Genomic DNA, 12938 nt, shown 5'->3' with positions numbered 1-12938 from the left:
CATATATCACTGTGGTATTATTCTTTTAATTCTTTGGGGAAGATCCCCAGCAGTGGAATAGTGGGGTCAAATGGGACTTCCAGTCCTAGTTCTTTGAGGTATCTCCATACTGATTTCCACAGTGGTTGCACCAGTCTACACTCCCACCAGCAGCAGAGCAGGGTTCCTCTTTATCCACAGCACTGCAAACATTTGTTACTGGTTGATTTCATGATAGCAGCCATTCTTTCTGGAGTGAGGTGGAATCTCAGCATTGTTTTCATTTGCATCTCTCGAACGACCAGTGATGTTGAACATTTTTTCATGTTTATTTGCCATTTTTACTTCTTTGTGTGAGAAATGTCTGTTCATTTCAGATGCCCATTTTTGAATTGGGTCTTTAAATTTAGGAGGTCTGATTTTTTAAGTTCTTTATAGATTAGAGATAGTAGACCTTTGTCTGAGGGACCAGTGGTGAAAATTTTTCCCCACATTGTGGTTTGTCTTTTCACACTGCTAGTGGTTTCTCTTGCTGTGCAGAAGATTTTTAGTCAGAAGAGATCCCACTTGTTGATTGTGCTAGTTCCCGGGCAACTGAGATTTTGTTCATAAAGTCTTTTCCTACACCAATGTCGTCAAGAGTTCTACCTAACCTCTGTTCCAGCTGGTTCAAAGTTTCTGTTTTAATATTTAGATCTTTAATTCATTTTGATTTCAGTTGAGTGCATGGTGAGAGATATAGGACTAGTTTTAATCTTTGGCAAGTTGAAACGCAATTTTTCCAGCACCATTTATTAAAGAGGCTATCTTTCCTCCAGTGAGGGTGTTTGGCTCCTTTGTCAAAGATAGGTGGCTGAGTGTGTCTGGAGTTGTTTCTACATCTTCTAATCTGTTCCACTGGTCCTCAGGTCTGTTTCTTTGCCAGTACCATGCTGTTTTTATCACAATAGCTTTGTAGTAGAGTTGCAGGTTGGAGATTGTGATACCCCCTGCCATGTCTCTGTTGCCTAGAATTGCTTTTGCTATTCTGGGTCTCTTCTTGTTCCAAATGAATTTTTGAATTGTTTTCTCAGGGTCCATGAAGTATGCTGCTAAGATTTCAATTGTGATTGCATTGAATCTATATAGGAATTTTGGAAGTATGGCCATTTTCACTATGTTGATCCTTCCTACCCAGGAGCAAGGGATGTCTTTCCATTTTCTGATATTCTCTTCAATCTCTTTTTTCAAAGTGCTATAGTTTTCAGAGAAGAGGTTTTGGGATGCTATTGGGAAAGGAATTATTTGCCCTATTTCTCTCTCAGTGAGTCTGTTGTTCATGTAGAGGAAAGCTACTGATTTTTGTGTGATGACCTTGTATCCAGCTACGTCACTGAATTTGGTTATTAAGTCTAGAAGACTTTTGGTGGAGTTCTTGGGGTGTTCTAAATAGAGTATCATGTCATCTGCAAATAATGACAATTGACTTCTTCATTTCCTGTCTTTATTCCTTTTATTCCTTTCTCTTGTCTAATTGCCGTGGCTAATATTTCCAAAACTATATTGAACAGGAGTGGTGATAGTGGACATCCTTGACTTGTTCCAGATTTTAGTGTGAAGGATTTCAGCTTATGACCATTTAGTATGATGTTGGCTGTTGGTTTTTCATAGATGACTTTTTTCAGGTTGAGATAAAGACTGTCTATTCCAATTTTCTGTACAGATTTTGTTATGAATGGGTGTTGGACTTTTTGAATGCTTTTCATGCATCTATTGAGATGATCATATGTTTTGTTTTGTTTTGTTTTGTTTTGGTACCGGGGATGAAACTTGGGACCTTGTACTTGTGAGGCAGGCAGCAGAACCACTGAGCTAAATCCCCGGCGATCATATGGTTTTTGTCCTTGACTCTATTGATATAGTGTATTACATTGATTGATTTGCATATGTTGAACCATCCCTGCATCCCTGGGATGAATCCCACTTGATCAGGGTGTATGATCTTCTTGATGATTTTCTGCATTCTGTTTGCCATTATCTTATTCAGGATTTTTGCATCTATGTTCATTAGTGAGATTGACCTATAGTTCTCTTTTTCAATTGGGTCTTTCTCTTCTTTGGGGATCAAGGTGATGCTTGCTTCCAGGAATGAATTTGGGAGTATTGCTTCCCTTTCAATTTCGTTGAAGAGTTTAAACCATAGTGGCCATCGTTCCTCTCTAAATGTCTTGTAGAATTCAGCAGTGAAGACATCAGGACCTGGGCTTTTTTTTAGTTGGTAAGTATTTAATTATGTTTTCAATTTCATTAATTGATATTGGGTTGTTTAGAATTTTTAGGTCTTCTTCATTCAACTTTGATAATTCATATGTATCTAGGAATCTGTCCATTTCTTCTGTGTTGTCCATCTTATTGGTTTATAGGTTCTCAAAGTAGGTATTTTTGATCCTCTGGATTTCTGCTGGGTCTGTTGTACTTTCACCCTTTTCATTCCTACTTGCATGTATTTGATCCTTTTCATTCCTTTTTCTGATAAGGTTGGCTAAGGATTTGTCAATTTTGTTAATTCTTTCGAAGAACCAACTCTTAGGTTCATTGATTTTTTTCTATTGTTTTCTTAGTCTCCATTGCATTGATTTCTGCCCTGATCGTTATAATTTCCTCCTTTGTATGAGCTTTGAGTTTGTCTTGCTCTTCATTTTCTAGAAGCTTGAGGTTCAGCATCAGGTTGTTTAATTGGGCTCACTCTGTTTTCCTAATATTTGTATTCACTGCTATGAATTTCCTTCATAAGACTGCTTTCATTGTGTCCCATAGATTCCGATATGTTGTAATGTCATTGTCATTTAATTGAAGGAACTGTCTGATTTTTCTTTTTATATCCTCTGTGAGAAATTGGTTATTCAGAAGTGTGTTTTTCAATTTTCATGAGTTTATGAAGTTTTTGCAGTTTCTTTTGCAATTGGTCTCCAATTTCATCGCACTGTTGTCTGATAATATACAGGGGATAACTTCAATTCCTTTGCAATTGCCTAAATATGTTCTATGAGTGAGTATGTGGTCTATTTTGGAGAACAAACTGTGACAGCTGAAAAGAATGTGTACTCTGATTTTGTGGGGTGAAATATTCTGTAAACATCTGTTAAGTTCATTTGTTCAAGAGTTTGATTGAGTTCTAGTATTTTGTTGCTTGTTTTTTGTCTACTTGATCATCCATTTGTGACAATGGGGTATTGAGGTCCCCTACTACTATTGTATTAGTGCTTATATGGTTTTTCATGTCCTCTAGTATTTGTTTTATATAGTTAGGTGCACTAGTGTTTGGTGCATAGATATTTAAGATTGTCATCTCTTCCTCTTGGATTGTTCCCTTTGCAAGGATATAGTGTCCTTCTTTGTGTCTCTTAATCAGTGTGGTTTTGAAATACACTTGGTCTGCAAAGAGTTAGCTACTCCTGCTTTTTTGGGGGGGATTTCCGTCACATGAAGTATTGTTTTCCACCCTTTAACTTTCAGTCTATGAGTTTCTTTTTGAATTAAGTGTGTTTCTTGTATGCAGCATGTTGTTGGATCTTGCTTCTTGACCCATTCTGCTAGTCTATTTCTTTTGATTGGTGAGTTGAGACCATTAACATTGATGGTTATAACTGGTACATACTGACTTTTTTGTTTGTTTGATTCTCCCCCTTTACTTTTAATTTTTTGTCATGCCTGGTGGATTCATTCTGCTGGGCTTCCTCGGGTTGTGATCCTCATTGTCTTTTCCTAGGATTTTGTCTAAAAATTTTTGGAATGCTCGTTTGGTATTCATGATGTTCCTAAAGTGCTCTTTGTCATGAAAGTATCCTATTTCTCCATCAATTTTAAAAGATAGTTTTGCAAGGAACATCAATCTTGGTTGGAGGTTGTTTTCCTTTAGGGCTTGAAATACATCACACCAAGCTCTTCTTGCCTTTAGGTTTTGTGTTGGGAAGTCTGCTGTAATTCTGATGGGCTTTCCTTTGTATGTAGTTTGTTTTTTTTTCTCTCACTGCTTGTAGAGTTTTGTTCCTCTGTTGGGTTTCTGGAGTCTTAACAATTATATGCCTATGCGTAGATTATTTTTGATCAAGGCTAGTTGGAGTCCTATATACCTCACTTTTCTGCATGTCAAGTTCTTTTCCTCTGCTTAGGAAGTTTTCTGCCATCACTTCTGTGAACAGTTTTTATGTTATCTGCACTCTCTCATTTCTTCATTGACTCCAATCAGTCTTATAGTATTCTTCTTTGCATTGTCTAGCAGCTGCTGGATTTTCTTGTGATCACTTAAAATTTTCAAGAAATTTTTCTTTTCCTGGTTACTGATTGCAATCTTATCTTCTATATCTGAAATTCTGTCCTCGCACTGGATCATTTTGTTGGGTAGACTTTCTGTGGAGTTTTTAATCTCCTGGAAAACTCTTTGCATCTATTTTATGGATTCTATTTGTTTCCTATGTTGGGATTTTATCATATTCTTCAGCTCCTCTATTTTTTTATCTGTGCCCTCTCTAGATTTATTAATCACGTGTTGCACTATGAGCACAATCTCTGCTGTTATGTGAGAAATTATTTCTGATTTCATTTTTTCCAGATCATCTTTCATTGTTAGTTCAGGGAATCCAGGTGGTTGAGTATCAGATTGTTCCATCTTGTTTCCCTTTGGGGTTGCTGTAGGTGATCTGGAAGTCTGGTTCTGTGGCTTGTTTATGTGTCTACTCATTTTGATGGACAGGCGGGGTGGTTTGCTGCTGACATCGCCGGCATGGTTCACCTCCTCTGTGCTGGGAGATGTGGCACACCTACCCAGAAGCCTCATCCATGCTGGGAGCCACCCCACTCCTACCTGGAAGCCTTCTCTGTGCTGGGAGCTGTGGCATGCTCACCCAGAAGCCTCCTCTGGGCTGGGAGCTGTGGCACACTAACTTGGAAGCCTCCTCGGCCTTGAGAGCTGTGGCACACTTACCCAGAAGCTTCCTCTATGCTGGGAGCCCCCCCACACCTACCGGGAAGCCTCCTCTGGGCTGGGAGCTGTGGTACGCTGACTTGGAAGCCTCCTCCATGCTTACATGTGTGTTTTAAGTTGAACCAAACATCATATTTTGACTCCTTAACCAACTAATTTGCCTAGGAATAAGCATCTGACCTAAGTGATGAGAACTATAGCCTTACAAGGATTTTAAACAGCACCAGAGAGATAGTGGTAACTTCTCTGAGGTGGTAGATGCAGTGAAATGTGGGGCTCTGCTATCAAAGTCAGTCATGGTGCTGTTCTGTGTAGGTGAACCCTGGCAAAGGCAAGAAAAGCAGAAGTGAGAGGGTGGTTCCTGGTTGCATTCACTTCATTTATCCCAGGAGCCAGCTGAACCCTTATGGCTATAGCCTGAATATTTGTGTCTCCCTCAGATTCATACATTGATATCCAAGCACCCCATTTCCCAAAGTGATGGTAGAAAAATGTGAGTCCTTTGGAAGGTGATTGGGTCATTAAGTTAGAACTCTCATTAATAAGATTAATGTTTTTATAAAAGAATCCCAAAGAGCTGCCTTGTCCCTTCCACCATGTGACAACACAACCATAAGGTGCCTTCTGTAAACCAGGAAACAGAGCTCCTCTTCTCCACCCTGGATCCTGAATCTGGCCACATTGTCGACTTCCCACATTGTAGACTTCCCAACCTCCAGAACCCTGGGAAGTGAATTTATGTTGCTTATGATCTACCTTGCTATTGATGCTCAAATAGACTAAGACACTTAACTATTCCTACAGTTAAGAGAGTGACAAAAATCATCCATTTTTGTATAAGTTTATGTAAGCTCGATTTCTGTCTCTTAAAAGCAAAAGACTCCTAATATTACAAATATCCTTACTGGTTCAAAAACTATTATCTCTAAAATATCAAGTGATATCACTAGAGAAACTATGTTCATGAATAAGTAATGATTATTATTATTATCAACTAAGTAGAAATGCATAAATGGTAGCTTTTTAAGTATTTAAGAGTATTGAAAACTAGTTTCAAAAGTTAAACATTCTCCTTGCAATCTTGCTCAAATTAATTAGCCTAGTAAATTATAGTTAATCCAAATCAATCAAAGATAAATTTCAAGCTAGCCTCTGTAAAAGTATCTAAAATTATGCATTAATTAAATAGTACATTGTTAATTTTTTTCAGGTGCTTGAATAAGCTGCCATAATTAGAAACCACAGAGATTTTCTAAAAATATGAAATCTTACAAACATTTCAATAATAACAGACAAAACTGCCAAATGGCTTGATAGTGATATCATTATTCCCCTCATATCATTACTCAAAATAAAATGCTAAGTAACAATTTAGCAATTAATGTTCTAGGATGACAAGGAAAAAGAGCCTAGTGATTCACATATAATGACACATGGTAGCTCATTAACCCCTTTTGTTCAAATCTCTGTAGCAAGGCTTGTTATTTCCTTCTACATTATCTGTTTCATCCTAAACCCATACTCAGACTCTGGAGCTATCCTACCCTTGCTCTGGTTTCAGGGATGTTTAAGAAGTCCCTTAGCAGAACCATCAAGGGGTATGGTTTAATTAGCATTAAAATTATTCTTGCTCTGATCTTGGGTCTTATGACAAACTTCAGGCCCAGCTCTATGTACCAAGCATGCCTGACATAGTTCCACACCCCTCGAGTATCTAAATAGGTCTTAGTTCCAGAGCCTTGTTTCTGAACCTTGGGACTATGCTGGGCCCTCACTCCTTTTACTAAAGTTCTTGATGCCAATTGGTCAACTGCTTTTTACCCACCAGAAGACTTCCTTTTCGTTATGCTCACTTCACTTACCAGGATAGTCTCCTGATGTTGATTATCCTGTGTTCTACATATTCTTTTGTCTTATTAGGTCTTTCCAGGCTTTTTGCTCTGTCTACACTGATAGATATATCTAGTACTCAGAGCCAAGCTCTCCATTAACAATTCATTTCCCTATCACCTCAAGCCCAGCACCACTAGCACACCCCAGAACCTGTTCTTCATTGAAAAGTGAATGTCTTTTCATGGCTATTACTCAGAATTGTTCTTATGCCTGCTTCTATAGTGAGTCTCTATTCTACAGACTGCATTATTTACCCACCTGGTCCCTATTCAGACTCTCAGCACCTTGAAAGTAAACACAGAACTGTATCCAATCTTACATTCCAAATACCTAAGCATATTTCTGAGCCATCATAGATTCAGTTAATGCATATAATAGTAAAGTTAATAAGCAATGATACCTTAAAACATTTCTCTATTAAACAATGTATTACTATCCCTAGTTACTCCAAAGAGCTGTGGGATACTTTCTTGGTTAGTAATCATGTACCACAATATTCTCTTCCTCTACTAAGCACCATCATATCCAAGAAAAAAAAAACAAGACCAGTATTTCCATCCATATTAATGTGTCTTGAATATCCATGAGGCCAATATTCACTAGGCTACAATTGTGTGGAACTCAAGACTCATTCTGTATCCTCCTGGCCTACTTCAGCACATGTCTTTGATCTTAACTACAGAGTATTCATCGATTTTAACAATTAATTTTGGCATACTGTATATCCTAGTGATAATGATAATGTAATTATGCTAAAATACCTACAACCATTAGAAATTAGAGGAACATATAGTCTAAAAGCTACCATCACAGGATCTAGAGTCAGATCTTTGATTAAATCCTGCATCTGATATAGACTAAATATTAACTTGACTAATATTAACTTACATAGGTCCAGTTTTGTCCTCTTAATATGGACACATGACTTACAGTGTCAAGCATAGTGCCAGACATATAAAACAATTTTTTAAAAAGTATTTTAATAACAATAACATTATGAGTTACTATAAGCTTCCAGGAACACTTTTATTTTTTTTTCTTTCCTTTCTTTTTGATATTTATCAATTTAAAACTATTTAATGGATACCTTACCATGTGGGAAACAATGAACCAAATGCTACAAGGAATATGAATCTATGAAATACAGTGTTTGTTAACCCAAGCTTATAATCCAAAGAAGAGCTAAGACATGATCTAAAAAACTACACCCAAGGACAGCAAAGGGGAGGTGTCCTGAGAAAACCACAGACAAACGCTCTGAGTTCTGTGGATGACAGGAGAACATACACATGTCTCAGAGGGGAGGTGCCTATGTGCACATAAGAAGTGTCCCATAAATGTCTACTTTTTGCCCCATACCAAGAGTATCCTCAACCAGTAAATGATAGTTGCTCTTTTAAAAAAGTCAATTTGAAGGATATTTTTTCTGCTTCTGCTATTTATGATTCTGCCACAGAGATATTTAATTGTATGGTATTCTTTAAGAATGTGCAAAGGGATCCTTGCAAGTCTGTCTAATAGGTACTCATTAATTCAGCCAAGCTAAACGAGCTATAAATGAAACTGACAAATGATATTATTCTACTTGCTATATGCTTTTTTTATATTCAGCAGAATATAGTTTGATGATCTCAAAACTCCTGACACCATGCAGGGAGCCAAAGAGCCACAGATAATTAAGGTGGACTGGTGCTGAATCCATTTCCCTTTCATCTTTAATGTGTATTAAAAGCCATAGGACTATCCAGTCCAGAGGCTTGGATTCAGTAGTCTTGATGCCCCTTGAAAGGCATCAGATGTCATTATCTACAGCCCTATCCTCCCTTGCCTAGGCAGTAGGTAGAATCAGGGATGAGCCCAGGTTGGTAGAGGAGAGGTAGCTTCCCGTGCTACTTTCCCCACAGAAGTGTGAATCTTCCTAAACTGGGAAAACGGGAGAGAGTTTCTTTCCAGAGGTTTATGCCCTGAGGATAAAGAACAAGACCAACTGTTTTAGTGGTTGATGATAAGTTAATAAAATCAGTGCTGGGTTTATAAACAATCAAAGAGTGTGTAGATGATGTTGTGGCATATTTCGTGGGCTTTAGGGCCTGGCATTCATCTGAAAATGACAGGCCCTTTCACCGTCTAACATTTATTCCTTTGGGTTTTGCATATCTTCTCTTGGCAACCCTTGTTTTAATTACAAATGCCTCTAGGAAAGTCAAAATATTTCTTATTGTCAAAATATTGCTGTTATATTTTAGCAGAAACTGGCTTGTCAATATCCCTCTAATCACCATCATAAACATCAGCTTCTTCATCTCTAATTGCATTACAGCCATCATTTATTGAGTGTCTGCTTATTCCAGGCATGCCATATCTGGGCTTAAAAAAAAGGGTAAGCACACAGGGCTTTAAACACAGTTCTTAAATTGCTCACAGCAGTTATAGAAGGGACAGACAATTCTAAATTATTTATCAAATGTCTTCAATCCAAGTAAATTGTTTTTCTCTAGTCAATTTCTAAGTACCCAATTCCATACAGTGGCACAAAATAATTTATCTTTAGACTTCAAATGCACTGTGTGTTTTTGTTGGAATGTGAGTGTGCCCCAATTATTTTTGGGAATTCAGAAATACTTCTAAACAAATCATAATGCACTACACAGAAGTCTCTATTGAGAGAGCAGGAGACACTGGGTATGTTCTTAACAACCTTCCACTTGATGCTGACTGAGCACCTGCTTTAGCAGGGAAAGGTACCCTCCCTTTCAGACTCACAAACTTCACTCAGACTTGTGCATCCATATTGAATGTTCCTGGATGCCTTGTGAAATGGAGGAGGAGGAGAGAGAGAGGAGAGAGGAAGGAGTAAGCTCACACAGAACCAGAAAGAGCAAGTGCTATGAATGGGTGCCATTCTGGTTCTATCTACACATGCACACATGCATGCACACACAGACACACACACACACACATTCACAAATGTACAAGTCTTAACAAGGCATATATGCTAAGGTGAAATTTCATCTTTTGTCATATACCCTTCTCCAAAGATCTGAAATAGAAGGATTCTTTATAGAGGTGCACCTGTCCTGTCTCAATCCATTATGGAGCGGCCACTGGTGACATAATTGTTTTGGCACTAGGTCTACATCTAGGTCACTTCCTATGGGCACCAGAGATGCTGTCTTTTCTGTGATTGCCTTGTGATACCCAAGTCATTCTATGTCTAATAATAATTTCTTCCCTTAGTCACCTGTGCCACTAGCAAGGATTTGAAATTCATACAAACTCAGTTGAAATTTCCCCATGCTTTCTCAGCACTTTCCCTTATTTAAAATTATACTCCCAGCTTCCAGAACTCCTAGATTCCTGCTCTGGTCTTCTTCCCCCCACCCCATAGTATGCATTTAATGTGACATACTATGTATTTAACCTATTTATTATTTTACTTTTATCTTCTGTGCCCTCACCTTGTCATAAATAAACCCTGACAATAAAAAAGTCTTATGTTGACTACTCTGTCCTCAGCATTAACATCATATCTGACAAATGATCAGTACCAAATAAACAAAAAGAATTTTTTCATAATCACTTTTCTCTGAATACAAAAGATGTGTAATATTGATGAAAAAAATTTTTTTTGTACTGAAGATCGAACTTGGAACCTTGTGCTTGCGAGGCAAGCAGCAGCATCACTGAGCCAAATCCCCGGTCCTGGGAATTTTTAAAACTACAGAAGACATTAAGAAGAAAATGAAAACTACTATTCATATCATCTTTGATCAGAGGGTTCATATTATGGCATAGATATATCCAGTTTTTTTTCTTTTTAAATTTCTTCTGGACAAGCTTAGAATAATATTGCACATACTGGCTTGCAATCTTCTTTTTAACATGTAAGCACTTTCTCATGTAAAAAAATTCTTCTGTATGAATTTAATGGGTATAAAATATTTCATGGTATAACCATATCATAATGTAATTAACCATTTATCTATTGTTGAGTTTTGTTATGAAATAATTCTTTGAGAATTCCCTCTGCTCCCAGATAACTAATTCTCCTCTATAAGAAGGATATGAGATAAACAAACTGAGAATAAGTCTATTATTCTTAAATGCAATATATCATAAATCACATTAACTCTTCCTAGAGATAAGCTACATAGATGCCATAAAGTAAGAGAATGTCTACAAAAAGTTTGCTTGTGTGATTGATTGCTTATCTTTAATCTTTTGTGTAAAAGAAGAGAAAACATGGGAAAATATGTCCCAAAGGAGATAACTGACTTTTCCACTATTTCTGCCTCAGGAAAAATAATGGCCATATTAAAAAGGATCAGATCATTCTTCATTTGCTCTTTGCTATGGCTACACAGAAGCCTCCTGGGAACCAGCTGTGCCCCAGTGAAACTTGGCAAGGTCACCCCCATCATCAGGTGAGCACTTTAAGGGTCCAGGGCCACACATGCAAGTAGGAATATTCACTTTGGGGTCAAGGGCAGAGGTAACAGCAATAAAATATAGGTTACTGGATATTGCTGGACACTCTCTTACATAGAGTAAAAATTTCAAAAAGGTTGCACCTCCTGCTAGCCTATACTTTTCATCTTGTTTCTATAAAGAAGAAATGATCTTACTCAAAGGAGAAATTATCTCTAATTTTAGTAGCCCTTGATTGGTGGTGTTTCTAATTTTTCAGTTTTATAAATAGTTCTGTTTGACTATTTTTATAATGTATTTTTCTGCAATCAATGATTACTTTCCTAGAGTAGATTTCTAGAAGATGTATTAATGAGTAAAGGAGAGCAAGATTTTTAAGTCTTCAAATCATATGCTGATGTGTTCTCAGAAGTATTTCAATATAGCTAACACTAGTAATTTAAGAATGTCTCTTTTCTTACAACCTCATCAATATTTCCAGTTATCTTTTTGAAAAGGAGTTATAAGCATGCCTTGTATCTATTCAAAAGACTTCTTGACAGGTCTAAACTCATTTCACAACATCATTTCTGCAAGTATGAGTATATGAGTCACTTCCCAATCACTGGGACAAAATACCCAATACCTGTGACATCAAGATGGAAAGCTTTGTTTGACTCATGGTTCTAGAGCACTTGGTGTGTGGTCAGCTGGCTCCATGGCAGAAATGGTGTGACAGAAGAGCTTGGTGGAGAAAAGCTGCTGAAAGCATGGTAACCAGAAAGTGGTGGAGGGGGGGCCAGAGACAAGAATACATTTTCCAATTCACACCCCATCCAACAAGGCCCCACCTTGCAACAGCACACTCAACTATAAACCCTTCAATAGATTAATCCACTGACAAGCAAAGTGTTCCAATGATCCAATCACCTTCCAGAAGCTCTACCTCTGAACACTTGAGGATTTAAGAGGACATTTTAGATCTAAACCATAACATTGGGGTTTATATACTTCAGATAATGTTTTGATGGGACTTTAGATAGTGTTCCCAGACAAGTTTATTAGAGAGGATTTTTTTCTAGCCTCTTATTTTATCTTCAAACTATTTTCATTCTAAATATACTACTGTATGTTTCCAAGTTATACAAAATTCAAAGTGTAAAAGTAGTATATACTTTTAAAAGAAAATCCAAACATGGTTATATTATTAATATTATATTCAATTCAAAATCTAATTTAGATTGGAAGCTAAGAGTAAGTTTCTTTTTTAGGAACAATACTGTAGAGCTCTTCCATACATAGATAAAATAAAAACTATAATTATAGCATATATAATTTAATATATATATAGTATATAGAGAATTTTGTAAAACACCATATTCTTATAAATTACTTCTAAATGCATGGATTTCCCTTACAAGAAGAGAAACTAAGCAACAAATATACATTTATTTTTCTGGAACAACCCCAGGTCCCTGAATCCAACCTTTTAAAAGGAACCTACAAGTTCTTTGTGCCATCTATCTCTCCCTGAGGCCAATATTAATTAAGTGACCAGAGGATCCATTTGCTCATTTTTCGTGTTCTGAGGGATCAGCAGGGAGTTCCAGTTAGTCCAACTCGATTGTTGCTTTTGGACGTGCCCCCGTGCTGGCAGCATTTCTCTCTGCCTCATCAATCCCAGCTTGAACGTTTA

This window comes from Heterocephalus glaber, unplaced genomic scaffold (genome assembly GCF_053883595.1).
Source record: "Heterocephalus glaber isolate CG9 unplaced genomic scaffold, H.glaber_assembly_v1.0 deba00001523, whole genome shotgun sequence".
In the NCBI taxonomy this organism is placed as follows: domain Eukaryota; kingdom Metazoa; phylum Chordata; class Mammalia; order Rodentia; family Bathyergidae; genus Heterocephalus; species Heterocephalus glaber.
The sequence above is the reverse complement of the archived record's forward strand: the minus strand, read 5'-3'. Positions refer to the sequence as shown.